This window comes from Taudactylus pleione, unplaced genomic scaffold (genome assembly GCF_031769625.1).
Source record: "Taudactylus pleione unplaced genomic scaffold, aTauple2 ptg000317l, whole genome shotgun sequence".
Classification (NCBI taxonomy): Eukaryota; Metazoa; Chordata; class Amphibia; order Anura; family Myobatrachidae; genus Taudactylus; species Taudactylus pleione.
In genome coordinates, this window is record NW_028284718.1 from 4415018 (window position 1) to 4440730 (window position 25713).

General features: G+C 33.1%; 14 non-coding genes across 14 annotated transcripts; all 14 read right to left on the bottom strand.

The window, feature by feature from the left end:
- Positions 1 to 615: 615 nt before the first annotated feature.
- Positions 616 to 687, bottom strand: TRNAP-AGG (transfer RNA proline (anticodon AGG)). The gene has a single exon. It is a non-coding gene; the product is annotated as a tRNA-Pro (tRNA).
- A 1215-nt stretch (positions 688 to 1902) lies between these two features.
- TRNAP-AGG (transfer RNA proline (anticodon AGG)) lies at positions 1903 to 1974 on the bottom strand. Its single transcript has one exon. It is a non-coding gene; the product is annotated as a tRNA-Pro (tRNA).
- A 1217-nt stretch (positions 1975 to 3191) lies between these two features.
- On the bottom strand, positions 3192 to 3263 carry TRNAP-AGG (transfer RNA proline (anticodon AGG)). Its single transcript has one exon. It is a non-coding gene; the product is annotated as a tRNA-Pro (tRNA).
- Positions 3264 to 4478: 1215 nt separating this feature from the next.
- TRNAP-AGG (transfer RNA proline (anticodon AGG)) lies at positions 4479 to 4550 on the bottom strand. The gene has a single exon. It is a non-coding gene; the product is annotated as a tRNA-Pro (tRNA).
- A 1216-nt stretch (positions 4551 to 5766) lies between these two features.
- Positions 5767 to 5838, bottom strand: TRNAP-AGG (transfer RNA proline (anticodon AGG)). Its single transcript has one exon. It is a non-coding gene; the product is annotated as a tRNA-Pro (tRNA).
- A 2506-nt stretch (positions 5839 to 8344) lies between these two features.
- Positions 8345 to 8416, bottom strand: TRNAP-AGG (transfer RNA proline (anticodon AGG)). The gene has a single exon. It is a non-coding gene; the product is annotated as a tRNA-Pro (tRNA).
- A 1217-nt stretch (positions 8417 to 9633) lies between these two features.
- On the bottom strand, positions 9634 to 9705 carry TRNAP-AGG (transfer RNA proline (anticodon AGG)). Its single transcript has one exon. It is a non-coding gene; the product is annotated as a tRNA-Pro (tRNA).
- A 3796-nt stretch (positions 9706 to 13501) lies between these two features.
- TRNAP-AGG (transfer RNA proline (anticodon AGG)) lies at positions 13502 to 13573 on the bottom strand. The gene has a single exon. It is a non-coding gene; the product is annotated as a tRNA-Pro (tRNA).
- A 1217-nt stretch (positions 13574 to 14790) lies between these two features.
- On the bottom strand, positions 14791 to 14862 carry TRNAL-AAG (transfer RNA leucine (anticodon AAG)). Its single transcript has one exon. It is a non-coding gene; the product is annotated as a tRNA-Leu (tRNA).
- A 2506-nt stretch (positions 14863 to 17368) lies between these two features.
- On the bottom strand, positions 17369 to 17440 carry TRNAP-AGG (transfer RNA proline (anticodon AGG)). Its single transcript has one exon. It is a non-coding gene; the product is annotated as a tRNA-Pro (tRNA).
- Positions 17441 to 18657: 1217 nt separating this feature from the next.
- Positions 18658 to 18729, bottom strand: TRNAP-AGG (transfer RNA proline (anticodon AGG)). The gene has a single exon. It is a non-coding gene; the product is annotated as a tRNA-Pro (tRNA).
- Positions 18730 to 19946: 1217 nt separating this feature from the next.
- On the bottom strand, positions 19947 to 20018 carry TRNAP-AGG (transfer RNA proline (anticodon AGG)). The gene has a single exon. It is a non-coding gene; the product is annotated as a tRNA-Pro (tRNA).
- Positions 20019 to 22522: 2504 nt separating this feature from the next.
- Positions 22523 to 22594, bottom strand: TRNAP-AGG (transfer RNA proline (anticodon AGG)). The gene has a single exon. It is a non-coding gene; the product is annotated as a tRNA-Pro (tRNA).
- Positions 22595 to 23810: 1216 nt separating this feature from the next.
- Positions 23811 to 23882, bottom strand: TRNAP-AGG (transfer RNA proline (anticodon AGG)). The gene has a single exon. It is a non-coding gene; the product is annotated as a tRNA-Pro (tRNA).
- Between the last annotated feature and the right edge of the window lie 1831 nt (positions 23883 to 25713).

Genomic DNA, 25713 nt, shown 5'->3' on the forward strand with positions numbered 1-25713 from the left:
GCAATAGGAAAATGATGAAGGCAAGATTCATAAGTATGTACAAATTCTATTGGGAGTATGGCAAAAACAAAACTCAGTTGATGCTATTGACTTAGCCAATTGAGAAAATCAGATATATATAAACCATGAGATGCACCATAAAAAGAAAGAGAGGGCTCATCAGGGAATTGAACCAGGGACCTGTCGCGCCCAAAACGAAAATCATAGAATCATCAAGTAAGCATGTTTTATTTGATATCTTAACCAATTTTATGTGAAAATTATATTATTTTAAAGCAGTCACTAATGTGTACAAGGAGGAAATATTAGCATAAATAAAATATTTCCTAATAGTCAATAATTTTCTAAGTATACTTGCTTGAAAATTGCTGTGCAAAGTTTTATGATGCCCAGCAGTGTTTTTCTGATGGATAAAACCCAAGACATGTCACATGCTGTGTGCAGATAAGTACTTACAAATAATTATAGCAGTTTGACAAAAAACAAAATTCAATTGTGCAAATTAGTAAATACAATCTATTTTGAAAGTTTTGAAAAAACAACATTCAGTTGAAATTCACTCAGGAAATTGACTACTATAAGAAAATAGAACCATTTCAAAGAATCTGAAAATCTGGGCTCGTCCGGGATTTGAACCCGGGACCTCTCGCACCCTAAGCGAGAATCATACCCCTCGACCAACGAGCCACCTCTGAAGATTTTTCTTTGGATTTTTCAATCAATTTTTAGAAAATAGCTTTTTGTTTTTAAAACACCATATACATTTATGTAAAAATGAATTTGTAGAATAAATAAAATATTTCCTTATGGTCCAGTAGATAGTTTTCTAAGGTATGCATATAGGAAAAGTGCAGGGACAAGATTTGTGAGTGCCTACAGAGTTTGGGCTTCTCTCATGGACGAAGCTAAAGACTTGTCATTTGCAATGTACAAATCATGCTTCCAGACACAGAAGAAAGGCAAAAGAAAACCTTGCAATTTCATTTTTGAACTTTTTGTGTTTCAAAGTGAGACTATTCTTTTAAAACATTCAAAGCTATCTAGACAGAAGGGAACCTGCAGTTTTCCTGATATACCACAATACGGTTGAAATTTTAATAAGTATGCTCTTATTTGTAGTACAACTAAAATGTTTCCGTAAGATTCTATTGATAGTTTTCTATGTGTGCTTATTTGGAAAGTGCAGTGACAAGATATAAAAATGGCGACAGAGTTTGGACTTGTCTGATCGATAAAACCCAAGACTTGTAAAAAGCTATGTGTAAATCATGCATAAATAGAAGAATGGCAATAGGAAAATGATGAAGGCAAGATTCATAAGTATGTACAAATTCTATTGGGAGTATGGCAAAAACAAAACTCAGTTGATGCTATTGACTTAGCCAATTGAGAAAATCAGATATATATAAACCATGAGATGCACCGTAAAAAGAAAGAGAGGGCTCGTCAGGGAATTGAACCAGGGACCTGTCGCGCCCAAAACGAAAATCATAGAATCATCAAGTAAGCATGTTTTATTTGATATCTTAACCAATTTTATGTGAAAATTATATTATTTTAAAGCAGTCACTAATGTGTACAAGGAGGAAATATTAGCATAAATAAAATGTTTCCTAATAGTCAATAATTTTCTAAGTATACTTGCTTGAAAATTGCTGTGCAAAGTTTTATGATGCCCAGCAGAGTTTTTCTGATGGATAAAACCCAAGACATGTCACATGCTGTGTGCAGATAAGTACTTACAAATAATTTTAGCAGTTTGACAAAAAACAAAATTCTATTGTGCAAATTAGTAAATACAATCTATTTTGAGAGTTTTGAAAAAACAACATTCAGTTGAAATTCACTCAGGAAGTTGACTACTATAAGATAATAGAACCATTTCAAAGAATCTGAAAATCTGGGCTCGCCCGGGATTTGAACCCAGGACCTCTCGCACCCTAAGCGAGAATCATACCCCTAGACCAACAAGCCACCTACCTGAAGATTTTTCTTTGGATTTTTCAATTGATTTTTAGAAAATAGCTTTTTGTTTTTAAAACACCATATACATTTATGTAAAAATGAATTTGTAGAATAAATAAAATATTTCCTTATGGTCCAGTTGATAGTTTTCTAAGGTATGCATATAGGAAAAGTGCAGGGACAAGATTTGTGAGTGCCTACAGAGTTTGGGCTTCTCTCATGGACGAAGCTAAAGACTTGTCATTTGCAATGTACAAATCATGCTTCCAGACACAGAAGAAAGGCAAAAGAAAACCTTGCAATTTCATTTTTGAACGTTTTGTGTTTCAAAGTGAGACTATTCTTTTAAAACATTCAAAGCTATCTAGACAGAAGGGAACCTGCAGTTTTCCTGATATACCACAATACGGTTGAAATTTTAATAAGTATGCTCTTATTTGTAGTACAACTAAAATGTTTCCGTAAGATTCTATTGATAGTTTTCTATGTGTGCTTATTTGGAAAGTGCAGTGACAAGATATAAAAATGGCGACAGAGTTTGGACTTGTCTGATCGATAAAACCCAAGACTTGTAAAAAGCTATGTGTAAATCATGCATAAATAGAAGAAAGGCAATAGGAAAATGATGAAGGCAAGATTCATAAGTATGTACAAATTCTATTGGGAGTATGGCAAAAACAAAACTCAGTTGATGCTATTGACTTAGCCAATTGAGAAAATCAGATATATATAAACCATGAGATGCACCGTAAAAAGAAAGAGAGGGCTCGTCAGGGAATTGAACCAGGGGCCTGTCGCGCCCAAAACGAAAATCATAGAATCATCAAGTAAGCATGTTTTATTTGATATCTTAACCAATTTTATGTGAAAATTATATTATTTTAAAGCAGTCACTAATGTGTACAAGGAGGAAATATTAGCATAAATAAAATGTTTCCTAATAGTCAATAATTTTCTAAGTATACTTGCTTGAAAATTGCTGTGCAAAGTTTTATGATGCCCAGCAGAGTTTTTCTGATGGATAAAACCCAAGACATGTCACATGCTGTGTGCAGATAAGTACTTACAAATAATTTTAGCAGTTTGACAAAAAACAAAATTCTATTGTGCAAATTAGTAAATACAATCTATTTTGAGAGTTTTGAAAAAACAACATTCAGTTGAAATTCACTCAGGAAATTGACTACTATAAGATAATAGAACCATTTCAAAGAATCTGAAAATCTGGGCTCGCCCGGGATTTGAACCCGGGACCTCTCGCACCCTAAGCGAGAATCATACCCCTCGACCAACGAGCCACCTCTGAAGATTTTTCTTTGGATTTTTCAATCAATTTTTAGAAAATAGCTTTTTGTTTTTAAAACACCATATACATTTATGTAAAAATGAATTTGTAGAATAAATAAAATATTTCCTTATGGTCCAGTAGATAGTTTTCTAAGGTATGCATATAGGAAAAGTGCAGGGACAAGATTTGTGAGTGCCTACAGAGTTTGGGCTTCTCTCATGGACGAAGCTAAAGACTTGTCATTTGCAATGTACTAATCATGCTTCCAGACACAGAAGAAAGGCAAAAGAAAACCTTGCAATTTCATTTTTGAACTTTTTGTGTTTCAAAGTGAGACTATTCTTTTAAAACATTCAAAGCTATCTAGACAGAAGGGAACCTGCAGTTTTCCTGATATACCACAATACGGTTGAAATTTTAATAAGTATGCTCTTATTTGTAGTACAACTAAAATGTTTCCGTAAGATTCTATTGATAGTTTTCTATGTGTGCTTATTTGGAAAGTGCAGTGACAAGATATAAAAATGGCGACAGAGTTTGGACTTGTCTGATCGATAAAACCCAAGACTTGTAAAAAGCTATGTGTAAATCATGCATAAATAGAAGAATGGCAATAGGAAAATGATGAAGGCAAGATTCATAAGTATGTTCAAATTCTATTGGGAGTATGGCAAAAACAAAACTCAGTTGATGCTATTGACTTAGCCAATTGAGAAAATCAGATATATATAAACCATGAGATGCACCGTAAAAAGAAAGAGAGGGCTCGTCAGGGAATTGAACCAGGGACCTGTCGCGCCCAAAACGAAAATCATAGAATCATCAAGTAAGCATGTTTTATTTGATATCTTAACCAATTTTATGTGAAAATTATATTATTTTAAAGCAGTCAATAATGTGTACAAGGAGGAAATATTAGCATAAATAAAATGTTTCCTAATAGTCAATAATTTTCTAAGTATACTTGCTTGAAAATTGCTGTGCAAAGTTTTATGATGCCCAGCAGAGTTTTTCTGATGGATAAAACCCAAGACATGTCACATGCTGTGTGCAGATAAGTACTTACAAATAATTTTAGCAGTTTGACAAAAAACAAAATTCTATTGTGCAAATTAGTAAATACAATCTATTTTGAGAGTTTTGAAAAAACAACATTCAGTTGAAATTCACTCAGGAAATTGACTACTATAAGATAATAGAACCATTTCAAAGAATCTGAAAATCTGGGCTCGCCCGGGATTTGAACCCAGGACCTCTCGCACCCTAAGCGAGAATCATACCCCTAGACCAACAAGCCACCTACCTGAAGATTTTTCTTTGGATTTTTCAATTGATTTTTAGAAAATAGCTTTTTGTTTTTAAAACACCATATACATTTATGTAAAAATGAATTTGTAGAATAAATAAAATATTTCCTTATGGTCCAGTTGATAGTTTTCTAAGGTATGCATATAGGAAAAGTGCAGGGACAAGATTTGTGAGTGCCTACAGAGTTTGGGCTTCTCTCATGGACGAAGCTAAAGACTTGTCATTTGCAATGTACAAATCATGCTTCCAGACACAGAAGAAAGGCAAAAGAAAACCTTGCAATTTCATTTTTGAACGTTTTGTGTTTCAAAGTGAGACTATTCTTTTAAAACATTCAAAGCTATCTAGACAGAAGGGAACCTGCAGTTTTCCTGATATACCACAATACGGTTGAAATTTTAATAAGTATGCTCTTATTTGTAGTACAACTAAAATGTTTCCGTAAGATTCTATTGATAGTTTTCTATGTGTGCTTATTTGGAAAGTGCAGTGACAAGATATAAAAATGGCGACAGAGTTTGGACTTGTCTGATCGATAAAACCCAAGACTTGTAAAAAGCTATGTGTAAATCATGCATAAATAGAAGAAAGGCAATAGGAAAATGATGAAGGCAAGATTCATAAGTATGTACAAATTCTATTGGGAGTATGGCAAAAACAAAACTCAGTTGATGCTATTGACTTAGCCAATTGAGAAAATCAGATATATATAAACCATGAGATGCACCGTAAAAAGAAAGAGAGGGCTCGTCAGGGAATTGAACCAGGGGCCTGTCGCGCCCAAAACGAAAATCATAGAATCATCAAGTAAGCATGTTTTATTTGATATCTTAACCAATTTTATGTGAAAATTATATTATTTTAAAGCAGTCACTAATGTGTACAAGGAGGAAATATTAGCATAAATAAAATGTTTCCTAATAGTCAATAATTTTCTAAGTATACTTGCTTGAAAATTGCTGTGCAAAGTTTTATGATGCCCAGCAGAGTTTTTCTGATGGATAAAACCCAAGACATGTCACATGCTGTGTGCAGATAAGTACTTACAAATAATTTTAGCAGTTTGACAAAAAACAAAATTCTATTGTGCAAATTAGTAAATACAATCTATTTTGAGAGTTTTGAAAAACAACATTCAGTTGAAATTCACTCAGGAAATTGACTACTATAAGATAATAGAACCATTTCAAAGAATCTGAAAATCTGGGCTCGCCCGGGATTTGAACCCGGGACCTCTCGCACCCTAAGCGAGAATCATACCCCTAGACCAACAAGCCACCTACCTGAAGATTTTTCTTTGGATTTTTCAATTGATTTTTAGAAAATAGCTTTTTGTTTTTAAAACACCATATACATTTATGTAAAAATGAATTTGTAGAATAAATAAAATATTTCCTTATGGTCCAGTTGATAGTTTTCTAAGGTATGCATATAGGAAAAGTGCAATGACAAGATTTGTGAGTGCCTACAGAGTTTGGGCTTCTCTCATGGACGAAGCTAAAGACTTGTCATTTGCAATGTACAAATCATGCTTCCAGACACAGAAGAAAGGCAAAAGAAAACCTTGCAATTTCATTTTTGAACGTTTTGTGTTTCAAAGTGAGACTATTCTTTTAAAACATTCAAAGCTATCTAGACAGAAGGGAACCTGCAGTTTTCCTGATATACCACAATACGGTTGAAATTTTAATAAGTATGCTCTTATTTGTAGTACAACTAAAATGTTTCCGTAAGATTCTATTGATAGTTTTCTATGTGTGCTTATTTGGAAAGTGCAGTGACAAGATATAAAAATGGCGACAGAGTTTGGACTTGTCTGATCGATAAAACCCAAGACTTGTAAAAAGCTATGTGTAAATCATGCATAAATAGAAGAAAGGCAATAGGAAAATGATGAAGGCAAGATTCATAAGTATGTACAAATTCTATTGGGAGTATGGCAAAAACAAAACTCAGTTGATGCTATTGACTTAGCCAATTGAGAAAATCAGATATATATAAACCATGAGATGCACCATAAAAAGAAAGAGAGGGCTCGTCAGGGAATTGAACCAGGGACCTGTCGCGCCCAAAACGAAAATCATAGAATCATCAAGTAAGCATGTTTTATTTGATATCTTAACCAATTTTATGTGAAAATTATATTATTTTAAAGCAATCACTAATGTGTACAAGGAGGAAATATTAGCATAAATAAAATATTTCCTAATAGTCAATAATTTTCTAAGTATACTTGCTTGAAAATTGCTGTGCAAAGTTTTATGATGCCCAGCAGTGTTTTTCTGATGGATAAAACCCAAGACATGTCACATGCTGTGTGCAGATAAGTACTTACAAACAATTATAGCAGTTTGACAAAAAACAAAATTCAATTGGGCAAATTAGTAAATACAATCTATTTTGAGAGTTTTGAAAAAACAACATTCAGTTGAAATTCACTCAGGAAATTGACTACTATAAGATAATAGAACCATTTCAAAGAATCTGAAAATCTGGGCTCGTCCAGGATTTGAACCCGGGACCTCTCGCACTCTAAGCGAGAATCATACCCCTAGACCAACTAGCCACCTACCTGAAGATTTTTCTTTGGATTTTTCAATTGATTTTTAGAAAATAGCTTTTTGTTTTTAAAACACCATATACATTTATGTAAAAATGAATTTGTAGAATAAATAAAATATTTCCTTATGGTCCAGTAGATAGTTTTCTAAGGTATGCATATAGGAAAAGTGCAGGGACAAGATTTGTGAGTGCCTACAGAGTTTGGGCTTCTCTCATGGACGAAGCTAAAGACTTGTCATTTGCAATGTACAAATCATGCTTCCAGACACAGAAGAAAGGCAAAAGAAAACCTTGCAATTTCATTTTTGAACGTTTTGTGTTTCAAAGTGAGACTATTCTTTTAAAACATTCAAAGCTATCTAGACAGAAGGGAACCTGCAGTTTTCCTGATATACCACAATACGGTTGAAATTTTAATAAGTATGCTCTTATTTGTAGTACAACTAAAATGTTTCCGTAAGATTCTATTGATAGTTTTCTATGTGTGCTTATTTGGAAAGTGCAGTGACAAGATATAAAAATGGCAACAGAGTTTGGACTTGTCTGATCGATAAAACCCAAGACTTGTAAAAAACTATGTGTAAATCATGCATAAATAGAAGAAAGGCAATAGGAAAATGATGAAGGCAAGATTCATAAGTATGTACAAATTCTATTGGGAGTATGGCAAAAACAAAACTCAGTTGATGCTATTGACTTAGCCAATTGAGAAAATCAGATATATATAAACCATGAGATGCACCATAAAAAGAAAGAGAGGGCTCGTCAGGGAATTGAACCAGGGACCTGTCGCGCCCAAAACGAAAATCATAGAATCATCAAGTAAGCATGTTTTATTTGATATCTTAACAAATTTTATGTGAAAATTATATTATTTTAAAGCAGTCACTAATGTGTACAAGGAGGAAATATTAGCATAAATAAAATATTTCCTAATAGTCAATAATTTTCTAAGTATACTTGCTTGAAAATTGCTGTGCAAAGTTTTATGATGCCCAGCAGTGTTTTTCTGATGGATAAAACCCAAGACATGTCACATGCTGTGTGCAGATAAGTACTTACAAATAATTATAGCAGTTTGACAAAAAACAAAATTCAATTGTGCAAATTAGTAAATACAATCTATTTTGAGAGTTTTGAAAAAACAACATTCAGTTGAAATACACTCAGTAAATTGACTACTATAAGATAATAGAACCATTTCAAAGAATCTGAAAATCTGGGCTCGTCCGGGATTTGAACCCGGGACCTCTCGCACCCTAAGCGAGAATCATACCCCTAGACCAACGAGCCACCTACCTGAAGATTTTTCTTTGGATTTTTCAATTGATTTTTAGAAAATAGCTTTTTGTTTTTAAAACACCATATACATTTATGTAAAAATGAATTTGTAGAATAAATAAAATATTTCCTTATGGTCCTGTAGATAGTTTTCAAAGGTATGCATATAGAAAAAGTGCAGGGACAAGATTTGTGAGTGCCTACAGAGTTTGGGCTTCTCTCATGGACGAAGCTAAAGACTTGTCATTTGCAATGTACAAATCATGCTTCCAGACACAGAAGAAAGGCAAAAGAAAACCTTGCAATTTCATTTTTGAACTTTTTGTGTTTCAAAGTGAGACTATTCTTTTAAAACATTCAAAGCTATCTAGACAGAAGGGAACCTGCAGTTTTCCTGATATACCACAATACGGTTGAAATTTTAATAAGTATGCTCTTATTTGTAGTACAACTAAAATGTTTCCGTAAGATTCTATTGATAGTTTTCTATGTGTGCTTATTTGGAAAGTGCAGTGACAAGATATAAAAATGGCGACAGAGTTTGGACTTGTCTGATCGATAAAACCCAAGACTTGTAAAAAGCTATGTGTAAATCATGCATAAATAGAAGAAAGGCAATAGGAAAATGATGAAGGCAAGATTCATAAGTATGTACAAATTCTATTGGGAGTATGGCAAAAACAAAACTCAGTTGATGCTATTGACTTAGCCAATTGAGAAAATCAGATATATATAAACCATGAGATGCACCATAAAAAGAAAGAGAGGGCTCGTCAGGGAATTGAACCAGGGACCTGTCGCGCCCAAAACGAAAATCATAGAATCATCAAGTAAGCATGTTTTATTTGATATCTTAACCAATTTTATGTGAAAATTATATTATTTTAAAGCAGTCACTAATGTGTACAAGGAGGAAATATTAGCATAAATAAAATATTTCCTAATAGTCAATAATTTTCTAAGTATACTTGCTTGAAAATTGCTGTGCAAAGTTTTATGATGCCCAGCAGAGTTTTTCTGATGGATAAAACCCAAGACATGTCACATGCTATGTGCAGATAAGTACTTACAAATAATTTTAGCAGTTTGACAAAAAACAAAATTCAATTGTGCAAATTAGTAAATACAATCTATTTTGAGAGTTTTGAAAAAACAACATTCAGTTGAAATTCACTCAGGAAATTGACTACTATAAGATAATAGAACCATTTCAAAGAATCTGAAAATCTGGGCTCGTCCGGGATTTGAACCCGGGACCTCTCGCACCCTAAGCGAGAATCATACCCCTAGACCAACTAGCCACCTACCTGAAGATTTTTCTTTGGATTTTTCAATTGATTTTTAGAAAATAGCTTTTTGTTTTTAAAACACCATATACATTTATGTAAAAATGAATTTGTAGAATAAATAAAATATTTCCTTATGGTCCAGTAGATAGTTTTCTAAGGTATGTATATAGGAAAAGTGCAGGGACAAGATTTGTGAGTGCCTACAGAGTTTGGGCTTCTCTCATGGATGAAGCTAAAGACTTGTCATTTGCAATGTACAAATCATGCTTACAGACACAAAAGAAAGGCAAAAGAAAACCTTGCAATTTCATTTTTGAACGTTTTGTGTTTCAAAGTGAGACTATTCTTTTAAAACATTCAAAGCTATCTAGACAGAAGGGAACCTGCAGTTTTCCTGATATACCACAATACGGTTGAAATTTTAATAAGTATGCTCTTATTTGTAGTACAACTAAAATGTTTCCGTAAGATTCTATTGATAGTTTTCTATGTGTGCTTATTTGGAAAGTGCAGTGACAAGATATAAAAATGGCGACAGAGTTTGGACTTGTCTGATCGATAAAACCCAAGACTTGTAAAAAGCTATGTGTAAATCATGCATAAATAGAAGAAAGGCAATAGGAAAATGATGAAGGCAAGATTCATAAGTATGTACAAATTCTATTGGGAGTATGGCAAAAACAAAACTCAGTTGATGCTATTGACTTAGCCAATTGAGAAAATCAGATATATATAAACCATGAGATGCACCATAAAAAGAAAGAGAGGGGCTCGTCAGGGAATTGAACCAGGGACCTGTCGCGCCCAAAACGAAAATCATAGAATCATCAAGTAAGCATGTTTTATTTGATATCTTAACCAATTTTATGTGAAAATTATATTATTTTAAAGCAGTCACTAATGTGTACAAGGAGGAAATATTAGCATAAATAAAATATTTCCTAATAGTCAATAATTTTCTAAGTATACTTGCTTGAAAATTGCTGTGCAAAGTTTTATGATGCCCAGCAGTGTTTTTCTGATGGATAAAACCCAAGACATGTCACATGCTGTGTGCAGATAAGTACTTACAAACAATTATAGCAGTTTGACAAAAAACAAAATTCAATTGGGCAAATTAGTAAATACAATCTATTTTGAGAGTTTTGAAAAAACAACATTCAGTTGAAATTCACTCAGGAAATTGACTACTATAAGATAATAGAACCATTTCAAAGAATCTGAAAATCTGGGCTCGTCCAGGATTTGAACCCGGGACCTCTCGCACTCTAAGCGAGAATCATACCCCTAGACCAACTAGCCACCTACCTGAAGATTTTTCTTTGGATTTTTCAATTGATTTTTAGAAAATAGCTTTTTGTTTTTAAAACACCATATACATTTATGTAAAAATGAATTTGTAGAATAAATAAAATATTTCCTTATGGTCCAGTAGATAGTTTTCTAAGGTATGCATATAGGAAAAGTGCAGGGACAAGATTTGAGAGTGCCTACAGAGTTTGGGCTTCTCTCATGGACGAAGCTAAAGACTTGTCATTTGCAATGTACAAATCATGCTTCCAGACACAGAAGAAAGGCAAAAGAAAACCTTGCAATTTCATTTTTGAACGTTTTGTGTTTCAAAGTGAGACTATTCTTTTAAAACATTCAAAGCTATCTAGACAGAAGGGAACCTGCAGTTTTCCTGATATACCACAATACGGTTGAAATTTTAATAAGTATGCTCTTATTTGTAGTACAACTAAAATGTTTCCGTAAGATTCTATTGATAGTTTTCTATGTGTGCTTATTTGGAAAGTGCAGTGACAAGATATAAAAATGGCGACAGAGTTTGGACTTGTCTGATCGATAAAACCCAAGACTTGTAAAAAGCTATGTGTAAATCATGCATAAATAGAAGAAAGGCAATAGGAAAATGATGAAGGCAAGATTCATAAGTATGTACAAATTCTATTGGGAGTATGGCAAAAACAAAACTCAGTTGATGCTATTGACTTAGCCAATTGAGAAAATCAGATATATATAAACCATGAGATGCACCATAAAAAGAAAGAGAGGGCTCGTCAGGGAATTGAACCAGGGACCTGTCGCGCCCAAAACGAAAATCATAGAATCATCAAGTAAGCATGTTTTATTTGATATCTTAACCAATTTTATGTGAAAATTATATTATTTTAAAGCAGTCACTAATGTGTACAAGGAGGAAATATTAGCATAAATAAAATATTTCCTAATAGTCAATAATTTTCTAAGTATACTTGCTTGAAAATTGCTGTGCAAAGTTTTATGATGCCCAGCAGTGTTTTTCTGATGGATAAAACCCAAGACATGTCACATGCTGTGTGCAGATAAGTACTTACAAACAATTATAGCAGTTTGACAAAAAACAAAATTCAATTGGGCAAATTAGTAAATACAATCTATTTTGAGAGTTTTGAAAAAACAACATTCAGTTGAAATTCACTCAGGAAATTGACTACTATAAGATAATAGAACCATTTCAAAGAATCTGAAAATCTGGGCTCGTCCAGGATTTGAACCCGGGACCTCTCGCACTCTAAGCGAGAATCATACCCCTAGACCAACTAGCCACCTACCTGAAGATTTTTCTTTGGATTTTTCAATTGATTTTTAGAAAATAGCTTTTTGTTTTTAAAACACCATATACATTTATGTAAAAATGAATTTGTAGAATAAATAAAATATTTCCTTATGGTCCAGTAGATAGTTTTCTAAGGTATGCATATAGGAAAAGTGCAGGGACAAGATTTGTGAGTGCCTACAGAGTTTGGGCTTCTCTCATGGACGAAGCTAAAGACTTGTCATTTGCAATGTACAAATCATGCTTCCAGACACAGAAGAAAGGCAAAAGAAAACCTTGCAATTTCATTTTTGAACGTTTTGTGTTTCAAAGTGAGACTATTCTTTTAAAACATTCAAAGCTATCTAGACAGAAGGGAACCTGCAGTTTTCCTGATATACCACAATACGGTTGAAATTTTAATAAGTATGCTCTTATTTGTAGTACAACTAAAATGTTTCCGTAAGATTCTATTGATAGTTTTCTATGTGTGCTTATTTGGAAAGTGCAGTGACAAGATATAAAAATGGCGACAGAGTTTGGACTTGTCTGATCGATAAAACCCAAGACTTGTAAAAAACTATGTGTAAATCATGCATAAATAGAAGAAAGGCAATAGGAAAATGATGAAGTCAAGATTCATAAGTATGTACAAATTCTATTGGGAGTATGGCAAAAACAAAACTCAGTTGATGCTATTGACTTAGCCAATTGAGAAAATCAGATATATATAAACCATGAGATGCACCATAAAAAGAAAGAGAGGGCTCGTCAGGGAATTGAACCAGGGACCTGTCGCGCCCAAAACGAAAATCATAGAATCATCAAGTAAGCATGTTTTATTTGATATCTTAACAAATTTTATGTGAAAATTATATTATTTTAAAGCAGTCACTAATGTGTACAAGGAGGAAATATTAGCATAAATAAAATATTTCCTAATAGTCAATAATTTTCTAAGTATACTTGCTTGAAAATTGCTGTGCAAAGTTTTATGATGCCCAGCAGTGTTTTTATGATGGATAAAACCCAAGACATGTCACATGCTGTGTGCAGATAAGTACTTACAAATAATTATAGCAGTTTGACAAAAAACAAAATTCAATTGTGCAAATTAGTAAATACAATCTATTTTGAGAGTTTTGAAAAAACAACATTCAGTTGAAATTCACTCAGGAAATTGACTACTATAAGATAATAGAACCATTTCAAAGAATCTGAAAATCTGGGCTCGTCCGGGATTTGAACCCGGGACCTCTCGCACCCTAAGCGAGAATCATACCCCTAGACCAACGAGCCACCTACCTGAAGATTTTTCTTTGGATTTTTCAATTGATTTTTAGAAAATAGCTTTTTGTTTTTAAAACACCATATACATTTATGTAAAAATGAATTTGTAGAATAAATAAAATATTTCCTTATGGTCCTGTAGATAGTTTTCAAAGGTATGCATATAGAAAAAGTGCAGGGACAAGATTTGTGAGTGCCTACAGAGTTTGGGCTTCTCTCATGGACGAAGCTAAAGACTTGTCATTTGCAATGTACAAATCATGCTTCCAGACACAGAAGAAAGGCAAAAGAAAACCTTGCAATTTCATTTTTGAACTTTTTGTGTTTCAAAGTGAGACTATTCTTTTAAAACATTCAAAGCTATCTAGACAGAAGGGAACCTGCAGTTTTCCTGATATACCACAATACGGTTGAAATTTTAATAAGTATGCTCTTATTTGTAGTACAACTAAAATGTTTCCGTAAGATTCTATTGATAGTTTTCTATGTGTGCTTATTTGGAAAGTGCAGTGACAAGATATAAAAATGGCGACAGAGTTTGGACTTGTCTGATCGATAAAACCCAAGACTTGTAAAAAGCTATGTGTAAATCATGCATAAATAGAAGAAAGGCAATAGGAAAATGATGAAGGCAAGATTCATAAGTATGTACAAATTCTATTGGGAGTATGGCAAAAACAAAACTCAGTTGATGCTATTGACTTAGCCAATTGAGAAAATCAGATATATATAAACCATGAGATGCACCGTAAAAAGAAAGAGAGGGCTCGTCAGGGAATTGAACCAGGGACCTGTCGCGCCCAAAACGAAAATCATAGAATCATCAAGTAAGCATGTTTTATTTGATATCTTAACCAATTTTATGTGAAAATTATATTATTTTAAAGCAGTCACTAATGTGTACAAGGAGGAAATATTAGCATAAATAAAATATTTCCTAATAGTCAATAATTTTCTAAGTATACTTGCTTGAAAATTGCTGTACAAAGTTTTATGATGCCCAGCAGAGTTTTTCTGATGGATAAAACCCAAGACATGTCACATGCTGTGTGCAGATAAGTACTTACAAATAATTTTAGCAGTTTGACAAAAAACAAAATTCAATTGTGCAAATTAGTAAATACAATCTATTTTGAGAGTTTTGAAAAAACAACATTCAGTTGAAATTCACTCAGGAAATTGACTACTATAAGATAATAGAACCATTTCAAAGAATCTGAAAATCTGGGCTCGTCCGGGATTTGAACCCAGGACCTCTCGCACCTTAAGCGAGAATCATACCCCTAGACCAACAAGCCACCTACCTGAAGATTTTTCTTTGGATTTTTCAATTGATTTTTAGAAAATAGCTTTTTGTTTTTAAAACACCATATACATTTATGTAAAAATGAATTTGTAGAATAAATAAAATATTTCCTTATGGTCCAGTTGATAGTTTTCTAAGGTATGCATATAGGAAAAGTGCAGGGACAAGATTTGTGAGTGCCTACAGAGTTTGGGCTTCTCTCATGGATGAAGCTAAAGACTTGTCATTTGCAATGTACAAATCATGCTTCCAGACACAGAAGAAAGGCAAAAGAAAACCTTGCAATTTCATTTTTGAACTTTTTGTGTTTCAAAGTGAGACTATTCTTTTAAAACATTCAAAGCTATCTAGACAGAAGGGAACCTGCAGTTTTCCTGATATACCACAATACGGTTGAAATTTTAATAAGTATGCTCTTATTTGTAGTACAACTAAAATGTTTCCGTAAGATTCTATTGATAGTTTTCTATGTGTGCTTATTTGGAAAGTGCAGTGACAAGATATAAAAATGGCGACAGAGTTTGGACTTGTCTGATCGATAAAACCCAAGACTTGTAAAAAGCAATGTGTAAATCATGCATAAATAGAAGAAAGGCAATAGGAAAATGATGAAGGCAAGATTCATAAGTATGTACAAATTCTATTGGGAGTATGGCAAAAACAAAACTCAGTTGATGCTATTGACTTAGCCAATTGAGAAAATCAGATATATATAAACCATGAGATGCACCATAAAAAGAAAGAGAGGGCTCGTCAGGGAATTGAACCAGGGACCTGTCGCGCCCAAAACGAAAATCATAGAATCATCAAGTAAGCATGTTTTATTTGATATCTTAACCAATTTTATGTGAAAATTATATTATTTTAAAACAGTCACTAATGTGTACAAGGAGGAAATATTAGCATAAATAAAATATTTCCTAATAGTCAATAATTTTCTAAGTATACTTGCTTGAAAATTGCTGTGCAAAGTTTTATGATGCCCAGCAGTGTTTTTCTGATGGATAAAACCCAAGACATGTCACATGCTGTGTGCAGATAAGTACTTACAAATAATTATAGCAGTTTGACAAAAAACAAAATTCAATTGTGCAAATTAGTAAATACAATCTATTTTGAGAGTTTTGAAAAAACAACATTCAGTTGAAATTCTCTCAGGAAATTGACTACTATAAGATAATAGAACCATTTCAAAGAATCTGAAAATCTGGGCTCGTCCGGGATTTGAACCGGGGACCTCTCGCAGCCTAAGCGAGAATCATAGCCCTCGACCAACGAGCCACCTACCTGAAGATTTTTCTTTGGATTTTTCAATTGATTTTTAGAAAATAGCTTTTTGTTTTTAAAACACCATATACATTTATGTAAAAATGAATTTGTAGAATAAATAAAATATTTCCTTATGGTCCAGTTGATAGTTTTCTAAGGTATGCATATAGGAAAAGTGCAGGGAAAAGATTTGTGAGTGCCTACAGAGTTTGGGCTTCTCTCATGGACGAAGCTAAAGACTTGTCATTTGCAATGTACAAATCATGCTTCCAGACACAGAAGAAAGGCAAAAGAAAACCTTGCAATTTCATTTTTGAACGTTTTGTGTTTCAAAGTGAGACTATTCTTTTAAAACATTCAAAGCTATCTAGACAGAAGGGAACCTGCAGTTTTCCTGATATACCACAATACGGTTGAAATTTTAATAAGTATGCTCTTATTTGTAGTACAACTAAAATGTTTCCGTAAGATTCTATTGATAGTTTTCTATGTGTGCTTATTTGGAAAGTGCAGTGACAAGATATAATAATGGCGACAGAGTTTGGACTTGTCTGATCGATAAAATCCAAGACTTGTAAAAAGCTATGTGTAAATCATGCATAAATAGAAGAAAGGCAATAGGAAAATGATGAAGGCAAGATTCATAAGTATGTACAAATTCTATTGGGAGTATGGCAAAAACAAAACTCAGTTGATGCTATTGACTTAGCCAATTGAGAAAATTAGATATATATAAACCATGAGATGCACCGTAAAAAGAAAGAGAGGGCTCGTCAGGGAATTGAACCAGGGACCTGTCGCGCCCAAAACGAAAATCATAGAATCATCAAGTAAGCATGTTTTATTTGATATCTTAACCAATTTTATGTGAAAATTATATTAATTTAAAGCAGTCACTAATGTGTACAAGGAGGAAATATTAGCATAAATAAAATATTTCCTAATAGTCAATAATTTTCTAAGTATACTTGCTTGAAAATTGCTGTGCAAAGTTTTATGATGCCCAGCAGTGTTTTTCTGATGGATAAAACCCAAGACATGTCACATGCTGTGTGCAGATAAGTACTTACAAATAATTATAGCAGTTTGACAAAAAACAAAATTCAATTGTGCAAATTAGTAAATACAATCTATTTTGAGAGTTTTGAAAAAACAACATTCAGTTGAAATTCTCTCAGGAAATTGACTACTATAAGATAATAGAACCATTTCAAAGAATCTGAAAATCTGGGCTCGTCCGGGATTTGAATCCGGGACCTCTCGCACCCTAAGCGAGAATCATACCCCTCGACCAACGAGCCACCTACCTGAAGATTTTTCTTTGGATTTTTCAATTGATTTTTAGAAAATAGCTTTTTGTTTTTAAAACACCATATACATTTATGTAAAAATGAATTTGTAGAATAAATAAAATATTTCCTCATGGTCCAGTTGATAGTTTTCTAAGGTATGCATATAGGAAAAGTGCAGGGAAAAGATTTGTGAGTGCCTACAGAGTTTGGGCTTCTCTCATGGACGAAGCTAAAGACTTGTCATTTGCAATGTACAAATCATGCTTCCAGACACAGAAGAAAGGCAAAAGAAAACCTTGCAATTTCATTTTTGAACGTTTTGTGTTTCAAAGTGAGACTATTCTTTTAAAACATTCAAAGCTATCTAGACAGAAGGGAACCTGCAGTTTTCCTGATATACCACAATACGGTTGAAATTTTAATAAGTATGCTCTTATTTGTAGTACAACTAAAATGTTTCCGTAAGATTCTATTGATAGTTTTCTATGTGTGCTTATTTGGAAAGTGCAGTGACAAGATATAATAATGGCGACAGAGTTTGGACTTGTCTGATCAATAAAATCCAAGACTTGTAAAAAGCTATGTGTAAATCATGCATAAATAGAAGAAAGGCAATAGGAAAATGATGAAGGCAAGATTCATAAGTATGTACAAATTCTATTGGGAGTATGGCAAAAACAAAACTCAGTTGATGCTATTGACTTAGCCAATTGAGAAAATTAGATATATATAAACCATGAGATGCACCGTAAAAAGAAAGAGAGGGCTCGTCAGGGAATTGAACCAGGGACCTGTCGCGCCCAAAACGAAAATCATAGAATCATCAAGTAAGCATGTTTTATTTGATATCTTAACCAATTTTATGTGAAAATTATATTAATTTAAAGCAGTCACTAATGTGTACAAGGAGGAAATATTAGCAAAAATAAAATATTTCCTAATAGTCAATAATTTTCTAAGTATACTTGCTTGAAAATTGCTGTGCAAAGTTTTATGATGCCCAGCAGAGTTTTTCTGATGGATAAAACCCAAGACATGTCACATGCTGTGTGCAGATAAGTACTTACAAATAATTTTAGCAGTTTGACAAAAAACAAAATTCAATTGTGCAAATTAGTAAATACAATCTATTTTGAGAGTTTTGAAAAAACAACATTCAGTTGAAATTCACTCAGGAAATTGACTACTATAAGATAATAGAACCATTTCAAAGAATCTGAAAATCTGGGCTCGTCCGGGATTTGAACCCGGGACCTCTCGCACCCTAAGCGAGAATCATACCCCTCGACCAACGAGCCACCTACCTGAAGATTTTTCTTTGGATTTTTCAATTGATTTTTAGAAAATAGCTTTTTGTTTTTAAAACACCATATACATTTATGTAAAAATGAATTTGTAGAATAAATAAAATATTTCCTCATGGTCCAGTTGATAGTTTTCTAAGGTATGCATATAGGAAAAGTGCAGGGAAAAGATTTGTGAGTGCCTACAGAGTTTGGGCTTCTCTCATGGACGAAGCTAAAGACTTGTCATTTGCAATGTACAAATCATGCTTCCAGACACAGAAGAAAGGCAAAAGAAAACCTTGCAATTTCATTTTTGAACGTTTTGTGTTTCAAAGTGAGACTATTCTTTTAAAACATTCAAAGCTATCTAGACAGAAGGGAACCTGCAGTTTTCCTGATATACCACAATACGGTTGAAATTTTAATAAGTATGCTCTTATTTGTAGTACAACTAAAATGTTTCCGTAAGATTCTATTGATAGTTTTCTATGTGTGCTTATTTGGAAAGTGCAGTGACAAGATATAATAATGGCGACAGAGTTTGGACTTGTCTGATCAATAAAATCCAAGACTTGTAAAAAGCTATGTGTAAATCATGCATAAATAGAAGAAAGGCAATAGGAAAATGATGAAGGCAAGATTCATAAGTATGTACAAATTCTATTGGGAGTATGGCAAAAACAAAACTCAGTTGATGCTATTGACTTAGCCAATTGAGAAAATTAGATATATATAAACCATGAGATGCACCGTAAAAAGAAAGAGAGGGCTCGTCAGGGAATTGAACCAGGGACCTGTCGCGCCCAAAACGAAAATCATAGAATCATCAAGTAAGCATGTTTTATTTGATATCTTAACCAATTTTATGTGAAAATTATATTAATTTAAAGCAGTCACTAATGTGTACAAGGAGGAAATATTAGCAAAAATAAAATATTTCCTAATAGTCAATAATTTTCTAAGTATACTTGCTTGAAAATTGCTGTGCAAAGTTTTATGATGCCCAGCAGAGTTTTTCTGATGGATAAAACCCAAGACATGTCACATGCTGTGTGCAGATAAGTACTTACAAATAATTTTAGCAGTTTGACAAAAAACAAAATTCAATTGTGCAAATTAGTAAATACAATCTATTTTGAGAGTTTTGAAAAAACAACATTCAGTTGAAATTCACTCAGGAAATTGACTACTATAAGATAATAGAACCATTTCAAAGAATCTGAAAATCTGGGCTCGTCCGGGATTTGAACCCGGGACCTCTCGCACCCTAAGCGAGAATCATACCCCTCGACCAACAAGCCACCTCTGAAGATTTTTCTTTGGATTTTTCAATCGATTCTTAGAAAATAGCTTTTTGTTTTTAAAACACCATATACATTTATGTAAAAATGAATTTGTAGAATAAATAAAATATTTCCTTATGGTCCAGTAGATAGTTTTCTAAGGTATGCATATAGGAAAAGTGCAGGGACAAGATTTGTGAGTGCCTACAGAGTTTGGGCTTCTCTCATGGATGAAGCTAAAGACTTGTCATTTGCAATGTACAAATCATGCTTCCAGACACAGAAGAAAGGCAAAAGAAAACCTTGCAATTTCATTTTTGAACTTTTTGTGTTTCAAAGTGAGACTATTCTTTTAAAACATTCAAAGCTATCTAGACAGAAGGGAACCTGCAGTTTTCCTGATATACCACAATACGGTTGAAATTTTAATAAGTATGCTCTTATTTGTAGTACAACTAAAATGTTTCCGTAAGATTCTATTGATAGTTTTCTATGTGTGCTTATTTGGAAAGTGCAGTGACAAGATATAAAAATGGCGACAGAGTTTGGACTTGTCTGATCGATAAAACCCAAGACTTGTAAAAAGCAATGTGTAAATCATGCATAAATAGAAGAAAGGCAATAGGAAAATGATGAAGGCAAGATTCATAAGTATGTACAAATTCTATTGGGAGTATGGCAAAAACAAAACTCAGTTGATGCTATTGACTTAGCCAATTGAGAAAATCAGATATATATAAACCATGAGATGCACCATAAAAAGAAAGAGAGGGCTCGTCAGGGAATTGAACCAGGGACCTGTCGCGCCCAAAACGAAAATCATAGAATCATCAAGTAAGCATGTTTTATTTGATATCTTAACCAATTTTATGTGAAAATTATATTATTTTAAAACAGTCACTAATGTGTACAAGGAGGAAATATTAGCATAAATAAAATATTTCCTAATAGTCAATAATTTTCTAAGTATACTTGCTTGAAAATTGCTGTGCAAAGTTTTATGATGCCCAGCAGTGTTTTTCTGATGGATAAAACCCAAGACATGTCACATGCTGTGTGCAGATAAGTACTTACAAATAATTATAGCAGTTTGACAAAAAACAAAATTCAATTGTGCAAATTAGTAAATACAATCTATTTTGAGAGTTTTGAAAAAACAACATTCAGTTGAAATTCTCTCAGGAAATTGACTACTATAAGATAATAGAACCATTTCAAAGAATCTGAAAATCTGGGCTCGTCCGGGATTTGAACCGGGGACCTCTCGCAGCCTAAGCGAGAATCATAGCCCTCGACCAACGAGCCACCTACCTGAAGATTTTTCTTTGGATTTTTCAATTGATTTTTAGAAAATAGCTTTTTGTTTTTAAAACACCATATACATTTATGTAAAAATGAATTTGTAGAATAAATAAAATATTTCCTTATGGTCCAGTTGATAGTTTTCTAAGGTATGCATATAGGAAAAGTGCAGGAAAAAGATTTGTGAGTGCCTACAGAGTTTGGGCTTCTCTCATGGACGAAGCTAAAGACTTGTCATTTGCAATGTACAAATCATGCTTCCAGACACAGAAGAAAGGCAAAAGAAAACCTTGCAATTTCATTTTTGAACGTTTTGTGTTTCAAAGTGAGACTATTCTTTTAAAACATTCAAAGCTATCTAGACAGAAGGGAACCTGCAGTTTTCCTGATATACCACAATACGGTTGAAATTTTAATAAGTATGCTCTTATTTGTAGTACAACTAAAATGTTTCCGTAAGATTCTATTGATAGTTTTCTATGTGTGCTTATTTGGAAAGTGCAGTGACAAGATATAATAATGGCGACAGAGTTTGGACTTGTCTGATCAATAAAATCCAAGACTTGTAAAAAGCTATGTGTAAATCATGCATAAATAGAAGAAAGGCAATAGGAAAATGATGAAGGCAAGATTCATAAGTATGTACAAATTCTATTGGGAGTATGGCAAAAACAAAACTCAGTTGATGCTATTGACTTAGACAATTGAGAAAATTAGATATATATAAACCATGAGATGCACCGTAAAAAGAAAGAGAGGGCTCGTCAGGGAATTGAACCAGGGACCTGTCGCGCCCAAAACGAAAATCATAGAATCATCAAGTAAGCATGTTTTATTTGATATCTTAACCAATTTTATGTGAAAATTATATTAATTTAAAGCAGTCACTAATGTGTACAAGGAGGAAATATTAGCAAAAATAAAATATTTCCTAATAGTCAATAATTTTCTAAGTATACTTGCTTGAAAATTGCTGTGCAAAGTTTTATGATGCCCAGCAGAGTTTTTCTGATGGATAAAACCCAAGACATGTCACATGCTGTGTGCAGATAAGTACTTACAAATAATTTTAGCAGTTTGACAAAAAACAAAATTCAATTGTGCAAATTAGTAAATACAATCTATTTTGAGAGTTTTGAAAAAACAACATTCAGTTGAAATTCACTCAGGAAATTGACTACTATAAGATAATAGAACCATTTCAAAGAATCTGAAAATCTGGGCTCGTCCGGGATTTGAACCCGGGACCTCTCGCACCCTAAGCGAGAATCATACCCCTCGACCAACGAGCCACCTCTGAAGATTTTTCTTTGGATTTTTCAATCGATTTTTAGAAAATAGCTTTTTGTTTTTAAAACACCATATACATTTATGTAAAAATGAATTTGTAGAATAAATAAAATATTTCCTTATGGTCCAGTAGATAGTTTTCTAAGGTATGCATATAGGAAAAGTGCAGGGACAAGATTTGTGAGTGCCTACAGAGTTTGGGCTTCTCTCATGGACGAAGCTAAAGACTTGTCATTTGCAATGTACAAATCATGCTTCCAGACACAGAAGAAAGGCAAAAGAAAACCTTGCAATTTCATTTTTGAACGTTTTGTGTTTCAAAGTGAGACTATTCTTTTAAAACATTCAAAGCTATCTAGACAGAAGGGAACCTGCAGTTTTCCTGATATACCACAATACGGTTGAAATTTTAATAAGTATGCTCTTATTTGTAGTACAACTAAAATGTTTCCGTAAGATTCTATTGATAGTTTTCTATGTGTGCTTATTTGGAAAGTGCAGTGACAAGATATAAAAATGGCGACAGAGTTTGGACTTGTCTGATCGATAAAACCCAAGACTTGTAAAAAGCTATGTGTAAATCATGCATAAATAGAAGAAAGGCAATAGGAAAATGATGAAGGCAAGATTCATAAGTATGTACAAATTCTATTGGGAGTATGGCAAAAACAAAACTCAGTTGATGCTATTGACTTAGCCAATTGAGAAAATCAGATATATATAAACCATGAGATGCACCGTAAAAAGAAAGAGAGGGCTCGTCAGGGAATTGAACCAGGGACCTGTCGCGCCCAAAACGAAAATCATAGAATCATCAAGTAAGCATGTTTTATTTGATATCTTAACCAATTTTATGTGAAAATTATATTATTTTAAAACAGTCACTAATGTGTACAAGGAGGAAATATTAGCATAAATAAAATATTTCCTAATAGTCAATAATTTTCTAAGTATACTTGCTTGAAAATTGCTGTGCAAAGTTTTATGATGCCCAGCAGAGTTTTTCTGATTGATAAAACCCAAGACATGTCACATGCTGTGTGCAGATAAGTACTTACAAATAATTTTAGCAGTTTGACAAAAAACAAAATTCAATTGTGCAAATTAGTAAATACAATCTATTTTGAGAGTTTTGAAAAAACAACATTCAGTTGAAATTCACTCAGGAAATTGACTACTATAAGATAATAGAACCATTTCAAAGAATCTGTTCAATCTGGGCTCATCCAGGATTTGAACCCGGGACCTCTCACATCCTAAGTGAGAATCATACCCCTAGACCAACGAGCCACCTACCTGAAGATTTTTCTTTGGATTTTTCAATTGATTTTTAGAAAATAGCTTTTTGTTTTTAAAACACCATATACATTTATGTAAAAATGAATTTGTAGAATAAATAAAATATTTCCTTATGGTCCAGTAGATAGTTTTCTAAGGTATGCATATAGGAAAAGTGCAGGGACAAGATTTGTGAGTGCCTACAGAGTTTGGGCTTCTCTCATGGACGAAGCTAAAGACTTGTCATTTGCAATGTACAAATCATGTTTCCAGACACAGAAGAAAGGCAAAAGAAAACCTTGCAATTTCATTTTTGAACTTTTTGTGTTTCAAAGTGAGACTATTCTTTTAAAACATTCAAAGCTATCTAGACAGAAGGGAACCTGCAGTTTTCCTGATATACCACAATACGGTTGAAATTTTAATAAGTATGCTCTTATTTGTAGTACAACTAAAATGTTTCCGTAAGATTCTATTGATAGTTTTCTATGTGTGCTTATTTGGAAAGTGCAGTGACAAGATATAAAAATGGCGACAGAGTTTGGACTTGTCTGATCGATAAAACCCAAGACTTGTAAAAAGCAATGTGTAAATCATGCATAAATAGAAGAAAGGCAATAGGAAAATGATGAAGGCAAGATTCATAAGTATGTACAAATTCTATTGGGAGTATGGCAAAAACAAAACTCAGTTGATGCTATTGACTTAGCCAATTGAGAAAATCAGATATATATAAACCATGAGATGCACCATAAAAAGAAAGAGAGGGCTTGTCAGGGAATTGAACCAGGGACCTGTCGCGCCCAAAACGAAAATCATAGAATCATCAAGTAAGCATGTTTTATTTGATATCTTAACCAATTTTATGTGAAAATTATATTATTTTAAAACAGTCACTAATGTGTACAAGGAGGAAATATTAGCATAAATAAAATATTTCCTAATAGTCAATAATTTTCTAAGTATACTTGCTTGAAAATTGCTGTGCAAAGTTTTATGATGCCCAGCAGTGTTTTTCTGATGGATAAAACCCAAGACATGTCACATGCTGTGTGCAGATAAGTACTTACAAATAATTATAGCAGTTTGACAAAAAACAAAATTCAATTGTGCAAATTAGTAAATACAATCTATTTTGAGAGTTTTGAAAAAACAACATTCAGTTGAAATTCTCTCAGGAAATTGACTACTATAAGATAATAGAACCATTTCAAAGAATCTGAAAATCTGGGCTCGTCCGGGATTTGAACCGGGGACCTCTCGCAGCCTAAGCGAGAATCATAGCCCTCGACCAACGAGCCACCTACCTGAAGATTTTTCTTTGGATTTTTCAATTGATTTTTAGAAAATAGCTTTTTGTTTTTAAAACACCATATACATTTATGTAAAAATGAATTTGTAGAATAAATAAAATATTTCCTTATGGTCCAGTTGATAGTTTTCTAAGGTATGCATATAGGAAAAGTGCAGGGAAAAGATTTGTGAGTGCCTACAGAGTTTGGGCTTCTCTCATGGACGAAGCTAAAGACTTGTCATTTGCAATGTACAAATCATGCTTCCAGACACAGAAGAAAGGCAAAAGAAAACCTTGCAATTTCATTTTTGAACGTTTTGTGTTTCAAAGTGAGACTATTCTTTTAAAACATTCAAAGCTATCTAGACAGAAGGGAACCTGCAGTTTTCCTGATATACCACAATACGGTTGAAATTTTAATAAGTATGCTCTTATTTGTAGTACAACTAAAATGTTTCCGTAAGATTCTATTGATAGTTTTCTATGTGTGCTTATTTGGAAAGTGCAGTGACAAGATATAATAATGGCGACAGAGTTTGGACTTGTCTG